This window comes from Odocoileus virginianus, chromosome 28 (assembly GCF_023699985.2).
Source record: "Odocoileus virginianus isolate 20LAN1187 ecotype Illinois chromosome 28, Ovbor_1.2, whole genome shotgun sequence".
In the NCBI taxonomy this organism is placed as follows: domain Eukaryota; kingdom Metazoa; phylum Chordata; class Mammalia; order Artiodactyla; family Cervidae; genus Odocoileus; species Odocoileus virginianus.
Genome location: NC_069701.1, coordinates 34,921,958 through 34,935,975, shown reverse-complemented (window position 1 = coordinate 34,935,975; position 14,018 = coordinate 34,921,958). Strand labels below are relative to the sequence as shown.

The following is a 14,018-nucleotide window of genomic DNA, read 5'->3' as shown; positions in this document are numbered from 1 at the left end:
AGTGGTTGGCATGTCCTCTTCCAAGGGATCTTCTTGACTCAGGGACTGAACCCTGGTCTCCTGCAGCTCTTGCATTGCAGGCGGGTTCTTTACCTCTGAGTCACCTAAATATTGTGTGCAAAGCCCTTTTCCTCAATGAACCTGCATTCTAACAGAGGAATAATAATAATGATGATAATGATAGCTCTCAGTTCTGCTGTTTCCTAGCTGCGTGATCTTGGGCAAATTATTGCAACTCTCTGTGCCTCAGTTCTCTTATCTATAAAATGGCAATGATATGTTATCTCTTTCAAAGCTTTCTTATGAAGATGATGTAAGTTGACACATAATGTGCTTGGCATATAGTAAATACTGGAAAGGTCAGCCATTTCTATGGAATACTTACTTTGTGTTAGCATTGTATATGTACTGTATATGCTTTATCTCTTTTGATTTCTACAACAGTGCTCTAAGATGGGTATTGTTTTCCTCACATGGAAACTGAGGCTCAGAGAGGTTAAGCAATTATTTTCAGGGTAACACAGTTAGTAAGTGGCAGAAATTGGAGAACTCGGGCAGCTTGGCTGGTTTCTGGTCCAGCCCAGAAAAGGCTCTTATTCATCTAGGGAGTAAGAGGAGGCTCCAGGCTTCAAAAAAAGTGAACTCTTGGCCTGGCTTCAGCCTCCTCAGCAGCTGCCAACCCCTCCCACCCAGTATTACCCTAGGTCTTTTCCCTTTTGGAGTATTCAGAGTATTCACACTTCTGGATGATAATAAACAAGGGAGAGTCCACAATCAAAGCGTTTGCATTGTAACTGGCCCCACCCACTGTCCCTGACCACAGTCCAGGCAGCCTGGAGGCCCCTTCCACCACCCTTTCCAGTGGAAGGGTTGCCCCCAGCTGTGGGAATGCAGGCCTACTGAGGCCCATTGGGCACGTCTCTGGGTGGGGGGGGGGGGGGGTGCCTGAGAGCATGAGGGGCTCCAGAGAGTAGTTTTGGGCAGGATGTGGGTGTGTGTATTCAGTTGAGTCCAACTCTTTGGGACCCTGTGGACTGTAGCCCACCAGGCTCCTTTGTCCATGGGATTTTCCAGGCAAGAATACTGGAGTGGGTTGCCATTTCCCACTCCAGGGGATCTTCCCAACCCTGCATTGGCCGGCAGATTCTTTACCACTGCACCACCTGGACAGTGGCTCCTAAAGTGGACAGTCTTCCTTATCCCTTCTCCTGCCGGCTTCCTGGGCTCCAAGGTTGAGGCCTCTCGGATCCCAGCCTGAGAACTCGCTAACGGTCATCTGTCATCCGTCATGGGAGTGAGCCAAAGACTTGCTCAGTCCCACCCACCCACCACCGGCGCCCCATCCAAAGGGAATGGGAAGGAACTGGAGCCTCCTTGAGTTTGGACCACTGGCTCTTTACTGTGGAGACTATGGGGGTCCGAGGGAAGAAGGAAGCAAAAGCAAATCTATAAAGAAAATAGAAGAGCGAGCCCGGGAGAGGATAGAGCGGGATATGGCGGCGTGGCGGGCGGTGGGGGGAGGGAGGAAGAAGCCAGTAGGGGTGGAGCGAAGCCCCAGGAAGAGGGGAGCGGAAAATGGGGAGGTTTGGAATGAGCAGCTGGAAACGTGACAGGGCGTGGTGAGGGAAGGAAAGAAGAGAGGCTTTACAGAGAGCAGGGACTGCACCAAAGGGCTTTGAGGGAATTTTAGCCCTGCTCCCCATCTAAGTGCCTCCTAGCGCCTCGAATGAATTTACGACCTAAATAAAACAGCACCCTTGCAATGTCAGGTTCTTCCACTCCAACCAGAAGCTAGATGACGCCCCTAAGCTCCTCATAATGTAATCATGAGGCCGCTAGCGTCGGAGAAGTGAGAGAACCACCCCGAGAGCCGCGGTCCGGGAGAAGTGAGAGGGAGCGAGGGAGGGGGGTATCCGAGAGGAGGACTTAGGGCAGTTTCTAGGGAGCCTCTGACGCCACGCCCCCTTCGGCGGAGCAGCCAATCGCCAGGCGGCATCCTGTACCCGTGACTCTTTGCCAGGCAGTTTAGCCACCTCTGGGTTGCTGTGAGCCCCCAGCCCAGCATTGGATGAGGAAGGCTGGGTGCAGGGCACCGTGGGGAGGGAAAAGGTGGGAAAGAAAGTGGGGGGAGGCTTTGGGAAGTTGCCGGAGGCCAGGTTCACACCTCCCAGGGAGGGCATGGCCGCAGGAGCTAGCCTCTTCTCCCTGGTGGGTCCCTAAGCTCGAAGCATTGCGGGGACACAGGCTTTTCCCATAGTCAATCGACAGCTTTGTGCTCTGAGAAACTCCTGTGCTGGGAGAGCCAGGGCCCTGTATGTTAATACTTAGGGATGTTTACATTTAAAAAGAGGACTTTGGGTCCCTGAGGGGTGGGTCCGTCTTGGTGGTTATTTCAGACCTTTGGGCAGGTCAGGTCTGAGTATTTTGGGAGAGGAGAGACTTTTAGGAAAGCCTCACAAACAGCGTGGGTAGGTGCCCGCCTTACTTTCTCCCCCAGGGGCCTGATGTGGCTTCTTGCCTGTAATCTGGAGTCTGACCCCTGCCTGCTGCCTTTTTAGTTTTGTTTGACCACACCCCATGGCTTGTGGGGCCCCAACCAGGGATGGAATCCCTACAGTGGAAGCTCAGAATCTTAAACACTGGTTATTGTTACTCAGTTGCTCAATCCTGTCCGGCTCTTTGCGACCCCATGGACTGCAGCATGCCCGGCTTCCCTGTCCTCCACTATCTCCTGGAGACTGCTCAGACTCATGTTGGTTGAGTCGGTGATGCCATCCAACTTATCTTATCCTCTGTCCCCCACTCCTTCTCCTGCCCTTAATCCTTCCCAGCATCAGGGTCTTTTCCAGTGTGTCAGCTCTTCACATCAAGTAGCCAAAGTATTGGAGCTTCAGCTTCAGCATCAGTCCTTTCTTTCTTTTTTTCTTTTTCTTTTTCATTTATTTTTATTAGTTGGAGGCTAATTACTTTACAATATTGTAGTGATTTTTGCCATACATTGACATGAATCAGCCATGAATTTACATGTGTTCCCCATCCTGATCCTCCCTCCCACCTCCTTCCTCATCCCATCCCTCTGGGTCTTCCCAGTGCACCAGCCCCGAGCACTTGTCTCATGCATCCAGCCTGGGCTGGCGATCTGTTTCACACTTGATGATAGACATGTTTCAATGCTGTTCTCTCAGATCATCCCACCCTCGCCTTCTCCCACACAGTCCAAAAGTCTGTTCTCTACATCTGTGTCTCTTTTTCTGTCCTGCATATAGGGTTATCGTTACCATCTTTTAAAATTCCATATATATGTGTTAGTATACTGTATTGGTGTTTATCTTTCTGGCTTACTTCACTCTGTATAATGGGCTCCAGTTTCATCCATCTCATTAGAACTGATTCAAATGTATTCTTTTTAATGGCTGAGTAATATTCCATTGTGTATATGTACCATAGGTTTCTTATCCATTCGTCTGCTGATGGGTATCTAGGTTGCTTCCATATCCTGGCTATTATAAACAGTGCTGCGATGAACATTGGGGTACACGTGTCTCTTTCAGATCTGGTTTCCTCGGTGTGTATGCCCAGGAGTGGGATTGTGCATCAGTCCTTTCAATGAATATTCAAGGTTGATTTCCTTTAGGATTGACTGGTTTGATCTCCTTGCAGTCCAAGGGACTCTAAAGAGTCTTCTCCAGCACCACAGTTCGAAAGCATCAATTCTTCATTACTCGGCCTTCTTTATGGTCCAACTCTCACATCCTTATGTGACTCCTGGAAAACCATAGCTTTTATTATATGGACCTGTGTCAGCAAATTGATGTCTCTGCTTTTTAATATGCTGCCTAGGTTTGTCATAGTTTTTCTTCCAGGGAGCAAGCGTCTTTTAATTTTATGATTGCATTCACTGTGTTTAACCACTGGACCACCAGGGATTCCCATCCGCTGCTTGTCTTAAGGTGCCCCACTCCAACCCAGGTGAGGGAGAAGGCTTTTGACCACCTCTGGCTTTCCAGCCAGTGCCCAGTGGGTTTTATCTAGGGGTGTGGTCTCCTCCAGGGCACAGGGCTGGATCCTGGTCTCCAATCTCTGGCTTAGTGGGCAGGCAGTGCGGAGGGTTGGAATGTGAGCAGGCAGGAGAGGATAATGCCAGGGGCCTTTTCTGCTTGTAAGAGTGCAAGTTCGCTTACAACTTGAATTTCAAGTGGACCCTTCAGGCAGATTAGGGAGGTCAAGTGAGAGTGTGGAGGCAGCTGGTGTGGATTGTCTAAATTCCTAGAAAATAAATTCTAGGAATTTAGCTGCAGGAGGGAGGTATGCCAGGTGGGTACTGCCAGTGCCATGTGTGGCTGGGGTTAGAGTTTGTGGTCCAAGAGGACTGAAGGGGAGAGGGTGATTTTTGCTTCCCTTCCTCTATTCTAAAATGCTGTATTCCAAAAAATTACTTGTTTCTTGAATAGTGTCTAAGAGACAAATGAATGCTTTTTGCTAAGGGCTTTAAAAATTTATTGCTTTTTTTTAAATTAAAAACAAAACAAAACAAAACTGAGCTGCAGTCCTCTTATGGAGGAGAACCAGTCCCTCTAAATACTGTTTTTGGGAACTGCCCTTTGTTTGAAGTAATTATTGTCCCTAAAAATGGGAAATTACACATACTGTTTATCAAAAGGAAATAAACACCTTGGACTAACAGGGTTCTCGCCACTGGATGGTGATTCTAAACCCTGCCAGCAACCTGGGGAAACGGCCTCACTGCACGTTGGGCTCACACACACTTTTGGTGTTTTGCAGTTTTTAAAGGGGAAACGGTTGGGTTCTGTGTGTCCCTCGAAGGCTGCTTGCCCTGTTCTTGTTATGTGATCATGGAGGACCTTTGATAGGGCTTTTCTGGAGGCCAAAATAAGTCCAGGAAAAAACATGGGGAGTGGGGCGTGTCTCCCATTCGCTCTCCTCTGACTCGGATTGGCCCCTTGGTTGTTTTGTGTTCACAGGTGTTTGGTGAAGGATGCTTTACTGAGACAGCATGTGGGTTCACACAGGGAAGAAAAGGTCTTGGAGGAGGCTCCGGGTGTGGCTCAGCCTTTCCTGCTCCACCCAAGGCCCCAGTGAGTGCGCCAGTGCTTCCCGGCTGTTGACTCTGGTCACTGTCAGCCAAGGCAGCCTCTGGCCAGCCTCTCCAGCCACACCCAGCTCGTTCATCCTCTGCTCGCTCTAACCTCCTGGCTTTCAACAGACTTCTCTTCCTCAATGCTTCGAGTTTCAGCTTAGGGAATTTCCTCCTAGAAGTCTTCTTCCCCCAACACACAAAGGCCCCCCTCACCCCACATCCTCCTATCGTCTGCGTGCCCATGTTGCTCTGTACTTTCCTGTTCTCAGCACTATTCGTATTAGATCATCAGTAACTGGTTGCTTGTCTGGCCACCTCCCCCATTGGACGCTCAGCTCCTCGAGGGAGGAAGGCGGTTGGCTTGTTTACCAGCATATCGCCAGCACAGTGCCAGGCACGTGGTATGCGACTTGTGGCAGAAACACCATTAGCCATTCTATCACTCTCTTATCACTTAATACACTTCCTCTTATCAACATGGGCTCCTATTCTCCTTCTGTCCATGACTGGTAGCTCCTTGATCTCCAAGGCATTCGCTTTGACTTTGGGTGAAAACCAACCAACTAAAGACAAACAAAACAAAATCCAAAAGCAAACAAAAGAAGCAAACACCAGAACTGATTCCCTAATAGGTTATTACACAAGTTGTACAAATCGGCTGCTCTCCTGGAGCTATTGATGAGCCTGACATAACTTCAGTGAAGGAGGGAAAGTCAGCAGATTTCAAAATCCACACTTTGATCCTCTATGACCCACATCCCAGAATTTTAGAAACAAAAGCAAAAATAAACAAATGGGACCTAATGAAACTTAAAAGCTTTTGCACAACAAAGGAAACTATAAGCAAGATGAAAAGACAGCCCTCAGATTGAGAGAAAATAATAGCAAATGAAGCAACAGACAAAGGATTAATCTCAAAAATATATAAGCAACTCCTCCAGCTCAACTCCAGAAAAATAAATGACCCAATCAAAAAATGGGCGAAAGAACTAAACAGACATTTCTCCAAGGAAGACATACAGATGGCAAAAAAACACATGAAAAGATGCTCAACATCACTCATCATCAGAGAAATGCAAATCAAAACCACAATGAGGTACCATTACACGCCAGTCAGGATGGCTGCTATCCAAAAGTCTACAAGCAATAAATGCTGGAGAGGGTGTGGAGAAAAGGGAACCCTCTTACACTGTTGGTGGGAATGCAAATTAGTACAGCCACTATGGAAAACAGTGTGGAGATTTCTTAAAAAGCTGGAAATAGAACTGCCATATGACCCAGCAATCCCACTTCTGGGCATACACACCGAGGAAACCAGATCTGAAAGAGACACATGCACCCCAATGTTCATCGCAGCACTGTTTATAATAGCCAGGACATGGAAGCAACCTAGATGCCCATCAGCAGACGAATGGATGAGGAAGCTGTGGTACATATACACCATGGAATATTACTCAGCCATTAAAAAGAATTCATTTGAATCAGTTCTAATGAGATGGATGAAACTGGAGCCCATTATACAGAGTGAAGTAAGCCAGAAAGATAAACACCAATACAGTATACTAACACATATATATGGAATTTAGAAAGATGGTAACGATAACCCTATATGCAAAACAGAAAAAGAGACTCAGATGTATAGAACAGACTTGTGGACTCTGTGGGAGAAGGCGAGTGTGGGATGTTTCAAGAGAACAGCATCGAAACATGTATATTATCTAGGGTGAAACAGATCACCAGCCCAGGTTGGATGCATGAGACAAGTGCTCGGGCCTGGTGCACTGGGAAGACCCAGAGGGATTGGGTGGAGAGGGAGGTGGGAGGGGGGACCGGGACGGGGAATACATGTAAATCCATGGCTAATTCATTTCAATGTATGACAAAAATCACTGCAATGTTGTAAAGTAATTAGCCTCCAACTAATAAAAATAAATGGAAAAAAGAAAAGAAAAAGAGAATAACACACACACACACAAAATTAATAATAAAGCTCTAAATTTTTCTTTTAAAAAAAAAACAACAAAAAAAACAAAAAAACAAAATCCACACTTTTCCAGTGTGCAGGATGGCCTTGTTAGGGGTGGAAAAGGAGATAGAGCAAAAGCTTGGAGATTTAAACTTGTAATAAACTATAATGTAAAAGAATCTGATATATATATATATATATATATATATATATATCAGTTTTATATATATATATATATATATAAAACTAAACCACTTAGCAATACATCTGAAACTAACATGTTATAAATCAACTGTACTTCAATTTAAAATTTTTCTAGGAATTAGAGACTGGAAAGGTGAAGAGATGATCTAACCTGTGGGGCAGCAGCCTCAGAGGGATGGTGAGTGGGGAAGAGATCTGTGGGGGTTTCATAGGAAAAAAAGGTGAGTCAGGGGTGGGTTGGAGATGGCCCCCACCAGAATTATAGCAGAGATTTAAAAAAATATTTATTTAATTTTTTGCTGCACAGGGTCTTCATTGCTGCACTTGGGCTTTCTCTAGTTGCAGCGAGTGGAGGCTCCTCTTCATTGTGGTGCATGGGCTTCTCATCGCAGTGGCTTCTCTTGTTGTGGAACACAGGTTGTAGAGTGCCCAACCTTCAGTAGTTGCAACATGCTGGCTCAGTAGCTGTGGCACATGGGCTTAGTTGCTCTGAGGCAGGTGGAATCCTCCCAGACCAGGGATCAAACCCATGTCCCCTGCATTGTCAGGCACACTCTTGTCCACTGTGCTACCAGGGAAGTCCAGAGATTTTTTTTTTTTTTTTGGCCGCACCACATGGCATGTGGGATCTTAGTTCTCTGACCAGGGATTGAACCTGTGTCCCCTGCAGTGGAAGCAACGGAAGCGCAGAGTCTTAACCACTGGACTGCCAGGGAAGTTCCCACAGCAGATACTTAATGGCCAAGAACTGCACTTGAGGAAGGGGGAGGGGAAGAAAGCTGGGGTATTGAGGGGGAGAGGACTCCCCAAATCTGATCAGTTTGGTTCAGTCCCTGTGACTGGTATCTGAAATGTCACTTAAGACTGGGAAGTATTACTTTTGACTATTCTGTTCCCACTTGATTATTTTGTTTTTATTAATTAAAAAAAATACAACTTTTGGATGAGATTCTGATGCCCTGACCAATTTGTTTTATTAAGGGAGTAATACAAAGAAAGCACCTTCATTTTTCTCCCTCTTCCCTTCCTTCCTAGTGAGATCTGTGACCAGAAACCCCAGCCAGGTTTGCAGAGTTGGGTTTGCCCCCTGAAGCAAATTGTGTTTGTTGTGGTCCGACCCTGTCTCCATGGCATCTCATGGCCACCCTCCACTGGGCTCCCACTCCTTTCTGAGCCGGACAGACACAGTGACTGTGGCTCTGATGCCAGTGCAGACTGTTGCAGACTGAGACAAAGCCTTTGTGTATTTTGCTAGGAGGCACTTGGCCGTGAAGTAGAGACATGTGAGCAGGGGCGCATGTTTGGTGGCCGAGCACACGGTACTCACATCCACGCCTTTTGGGTGTTTGTTTCTAAGACTTCTTTGAGGACAGCGAGACTGAGGTTTGGCAAATGTGTTTGTCTTCCTCAGGTTTGGGCAAAGTCCTTCTAGAAGTAGATCTGGAAAAGATTTGGAGGCATCGAGATCAGAAATTTCCTGGGGAAGTGGTAGGGAATTCTGTATTTTAAAACAGTGTTGTGTGTTTGAGCAATGTCCACCTCCAGTTGCCAAGAGAGAGATACTATCGTCAGCCCCATGCAGATCTGTGCAAATGGCAGTTGACCCGGGTGCCCTGGGCTGGTTCTTTGTCCACAGAGCAGGGTCGTGAGCTGGGAAGGACTTCCCAGCTGAGGGTGGGAAGAAAGGATTATTACTTTAAAAATTAAAAAAGAAATTTATTCAAATAAGTTGATTAAGAATATTGTGTTAATTTCTGCTGTATAGCAAAATGATTCTGATACATTCTTTCTCATAATGGTTTATCATAGAATATTGAGTATAGTGCCCTGTGCTATACGGTAGAACCTGGTTGTTTATCTATTCTCTACTGGAAGGATTATTTGCTATGTGAAGTGGTGGGTCAGGAAACTCCCAGATTACTCTCTGAGTTCAAAGTGGAAAGGAGGTGGTTGTTTAACTTGAGATCTAGTCTGGTCAATGGGGCAGGGCAGTTTTAAACCCACTAGGATCTTTAGAACTCCGCAAAGCTGCTCAACCTGCCCTGTGTCTTCCTGTCCGCCTCTCTGAGGGACAGCACGTAGGTTTGGGAAGAACAGGTTCAGACCTGTCCCTGATCGTTAGCAGAGCCAGTCTTCACTAGCACACGTGACTCTCCAGGCCAATCACACGACCTCCCCCTCCCAGGACCTGTGTGAATTCGCATCGCAGGAAGCTGGCTGGGCTGGGTTCAGGTGGGGCAACCTGGGGCCTCTGAGGGATGATTTGAAGGCCTCAGGAGAGGCTGCCAGAACCTGAAATCTCTCCCTTGCTGGCTTGTCAAGGATGTCTGCCATTTCACTATTACTGAGTCATTCCTTTGTGTGTATCGTGGGGCCCCTCCTTGCTATCCTTCTCTGAATATGGGTTGGTCTGGGATACAGGATTCCCTTACTCTTTCCCCTTTCCCCTTAACTTTCCTTAACCCTTTCCCCTTAAACTGTATATTTAATCTCTTGCATAGGCTTCCTGGGTAGCTCAGCTGGTAAAGAATCCGCCTGAAATGCAAGAGACCTGGGTTTGATCCCTGGGTTGGGAAGATCCCCTGGAGGAGGGCATGGCAACCCACTCCAGTATTCTTGCCTGGAGAGTCCCGATGGACAGAGGAGCCTGGTGGGCTGCAGTCCATGGGGCCGCAAAGAGTCAGACACCACTGGGCAATTAAGCACAGCACAATCTCTTGTGTAAACCACAAATTCAGTTTTTGCTTTTTCCAGCTTTATTGAGATGTAATCAGCATAAAACATTGTGTTAGTTTTAGGTGTATGAAATAATGATTTGATCTATGTATATGCTGCAAAATGATGACTTGGTTAAGCTTAATCTCAGTTCTGCTTTTTCATGTTGGGTCTCTCTGGAGTCACTTCACCTACTCTGTTCCCTATACCATTCAGCTTAGACAGAAAGCAAAGGGGAGCAGGGTGGCCTGGGGTGGGGACAGAGGAGTGGAGGGAGGGGAAGTGAGGATGCTGGGGACCGGCAGGTTCTCTCATGGCTCCTGCACAGTCAGGGCTGCTGGGTCTTGCTCTGGCGACAGATGACACGTGAAGGGAGAGATGGTCTCCCTGCTTTTGGCCAAGGAGAGCACCTGCAGCTACTCCATGAGCTCTCCTCTCTAATCTCATTTCCTTCCACTCACTGTCCTCTTCCTGTCTATCTCTCTGTCCCCCTTCCTGCTGGCTCTAGCCATCGTCATTCTTAAGCGGCCCTGTGCAGGCAGGAAGGGAACTCTCCTTGGTGGCCTTGAGCACCCAGGAGCTCCTAAGTCAGACCAGACTTGGCTGTCCCTTTCTTCCCTCTGTAGTTTTCTCCCAATCCCTCCATGAGGCCTGGGTAGTGGCATTGCAGCTGACCAACTGCAGACACCTTTTCCTCTTTCCGTGGCCCCAAAGAGCTGACCCTGACTTGGGCATATTTTATCAACCTCTGCCTCTAACCCAGAGACCCCTCTGCCATCGCCAAAGGAGATGATGCCATAAACTCCTCTATAATGTAAAACTTCATGAAGGCATGTATATATATATATACATGTTGGCCGCTGCACTGGGTCTTTGTTGCAGCACATGGACTTCTCTTGTGATGGTCCATGGGCTTAGTTACCCTGCAGCACGTGGGATCTTAGTACCTTGACTAGGGATTGAACCCATGTCCCCTGCATTGGAAGGCGGATTCTTAACCATTGGATCACCAGGAAAGTCCCCTGAAGTCAGATATTTTGAAGATTTCCCCAGAGTCTAGAACAGTGCCTAGCCCTGTAGCAGGTACTCAATAAATATCTGTTGAATGACCCTCCTCTTGTTGGAATAATCACCCTCCCAATGCTGATGGGCACTCGGGTGGACAGGTAGACATTTTTAGAGCTAACATTTCCGAAGATTTAATTTTTAATTATGCTATATAGCAATTAATTTTTGTAAAAATCTTAAACAGGGGATGTTCTCCTTGTTGCAAACCCATTTGCACAGTCCTCCGTAGTGCTGACCACTGTCATCACCTTGGCGTGCCCCCTGCAGACATTGCTTGAAGTTTTTGGACATATCTGTTCAATAACCCAGATGTCTACAGTTTGGTGGGTTAAAGAAATCATAAATAAGACCATACCATATTGTCTTGCAATGTTTTTTTTTTTTCTGCCTTAACAAGATGTTTTGGAGATGTTCTGTGTAGGTAGAGACAGATCTATATCCTTCTCCTTCACTGTGGTGAATTATTACATGGCCCAAATGAAGTATTGTATATTGCATGTCATTACCCATGTCTACAAACAGCTTGGCACGTGCCATTTTGAGCACACATAGAAGGATCTTACTTGACTACCTAGTGGTGAAATTGCTGGACAAAGGAACACATGCATGTAGCATTTTAATAGCTGCTCCCAATCACCCTCCCAAAGACTTGTATTCTTGTACATTCTGGGTGTGAAAGCCCATGCTTTTTCTATACCCTCATTGATTTTTATTGAGCTCTGTTATTTTTCACCATTCTGTTGGTTAAAAAAAAAAAATGGTCTCATTATTAGAATAAAAATTTCAGTTCAGTCTTCTTGGCCAGGAAATTGTGAGTGATTCACATTGGTAACAAAGTCACATGTATAGTAATAGCACTATTTAACCACGATGTGCTAGGTTACTATTTTACACTGAGTAAGGAGGTCTCTACTCTTTTGCCTGGGAATATAGTTATGTGTCAGTTTTCTCCACACAGTTCTCTACAGTCTTATCCATGTTAAAAACCAGCGTCCGAGGTCTCGGAGGCCCCCTGTGGAATGACTCCCCTCCCCCGCACCGTATCCTTTCTTCTCTGGAGTGGCTCCAGTGAGTTCTTTGGTCACAGCCTGCCCTTCCTCCACGTCCTTTCCTGCCACACAGTGGTCATGTCCTGGAATGACGAGGCTGATTGTCCGGTCTGACGCAACAGTGCATTCTCCGAGCCTGGCCTCCCAAGCTTCTCCTTTGATCAGCAGCGGACACGTCAGCAGAAGTTGCGAGTTTGTCCCTTGCTTGGCTTAGATGATATCAGGCCTATCTTCTGGTACATCAGAAGCTGTCCAAGGCTGGACCTTGTCTTAGTCTTTCCCAAGCTCACAGGTCACCTAGTCCGATGTTTTCACAGAGGATTCCCTTTATTTATTATTAAAATTTTTTTTGGCCATGCCATGAAACATACAGGGTCTTAGTTCCCTGACCAGGGATCGAACCCAGTGTCCCCCGCAGTGGCAGTGTGGAGTCTTAACCAAAGGACGGCCAGGGAGGTCCCGAGGAGTTACTTTTGAAAGGAAAAACTTTAAGAGCATTCACAATTTTACGCCATTTAATTTCATGATTCTTCTCTGTGCCCACCTCAGCATCTTGGGTTCTTTCTTTTATTTTCCTCATCATTCATATTCAGGAAAATGCTGAAATGGTGGCTGTGAAAGGATTTTTCTCCCTGAAAGTTTTCTCTGGGCTTGGTTCTCTGTTACTAACATGATACAGCTTAGAATCATTTAGTGCCTTAATATTTATCTCTGGGGATTGAATTGGACTCACCACTTAGTACGGCTGAATTTAATAATGGTTTCTGCCTGAGGTTTACAGTTTTTAGAGAGAACATAGGATTTTAAGGCAGTGTAACTTGTTTTGATGGTTTCAGATTAATTTCCTATTTGTATCAGAAATTCATTTGCTGGATGATTTGATTATTTCCTTTCCTAAAGTCAGTTGAAACCAAATTTGTCTTTTACCCCTTTATCCAGTCCAACTGCTACAGAATCTTTTTTTTTTTGATGGTTTATTAATAGTAATATTATTCTGTTATTTCTAAAGCACTCTAGTTTTGGCTACGAGTTTTGCCAACAGGACACAGCAATACAATCTATGTAATTAGCTTAGGACCATACTTTCTTCAGGATAACTTCTTCTTTTGGATATCTTAGTAACTTGCCTTGGACTTTTTTTTTTTTTTTCCTTTCTTATTTTCTAATATATGCTGCAAAACATGAGTGGATGGTTTGGTGGTTTTGAGTGTGGGTTCATGAACCACATGGCCTGCTTTCAAATCTCAGCTCTACGACTTCCCAGCTGTGCGATCACAGGCAACTTACTTAAGGCCTCTGTGTCTGTTTTCATGCCACTGGTTGTTAAAGGCATGCAAGTACAGTGAGTCCCCTCAAGCTGTGAACTTTCAAAGATGTCAATGTGCTTGCCGTCTCCTGTTGCTGGCGATCCTTCAGCTCTGCCGTCTCCCATGTGTTCTTCCTCCTCCATTGGTAACTCTTGCCTGTTTGCGCGATGCCAGCCCCTGTGTGCCAGCTGGCATACTGCAGGACCGTACTTTTCAAGGTGCTCTACTGTAAGATTAAGACTGTTTTATTTGTGTATGTGTGTGTTTTTAATGTATTATTTCTGTGAAAAGTATTGTAAACCTATTACAGTCCAGTACTAGACAGCCAGTTGTGTTAGCTGGGTACCTAGGCTAAGTTTGTTGGACTTGCAAGCGTGCTCTTGGAAGGAACTTGTTTGTATGTAGGGGACTTACTGTGTCATTTAACTGAAAGAGCGAACACATGAAAAAAGCAGTCGATGGAAGCTGTTGATATTAACACTATTCTCCACAAACTGGTTTCCATGTTGCTGCCAGACAGGATTCTGACACTGGCCAGGGAATTCTGTGCTTAGATAGACTTTCCGTCCTGATGGGACCCCTACTTTGAGATGCCGGGACCCCTGCATTGG

The 14,018-nt window shown here is 46.1% G+C and overlaps 1 protein-coding gene across 2 annotated transcripts in view; it reads left to right on the top strand.

The window, feature by feature from the left end:
• AHNAK (AHNAK nucleoprotein) overlaps nucleotides 1-14,018 on the top strand; it is a 94,628-nt gene that overhangs the window by 36,185 nt on the left and 44,425 nt on the right. The window lies entirely within an intron of this gene.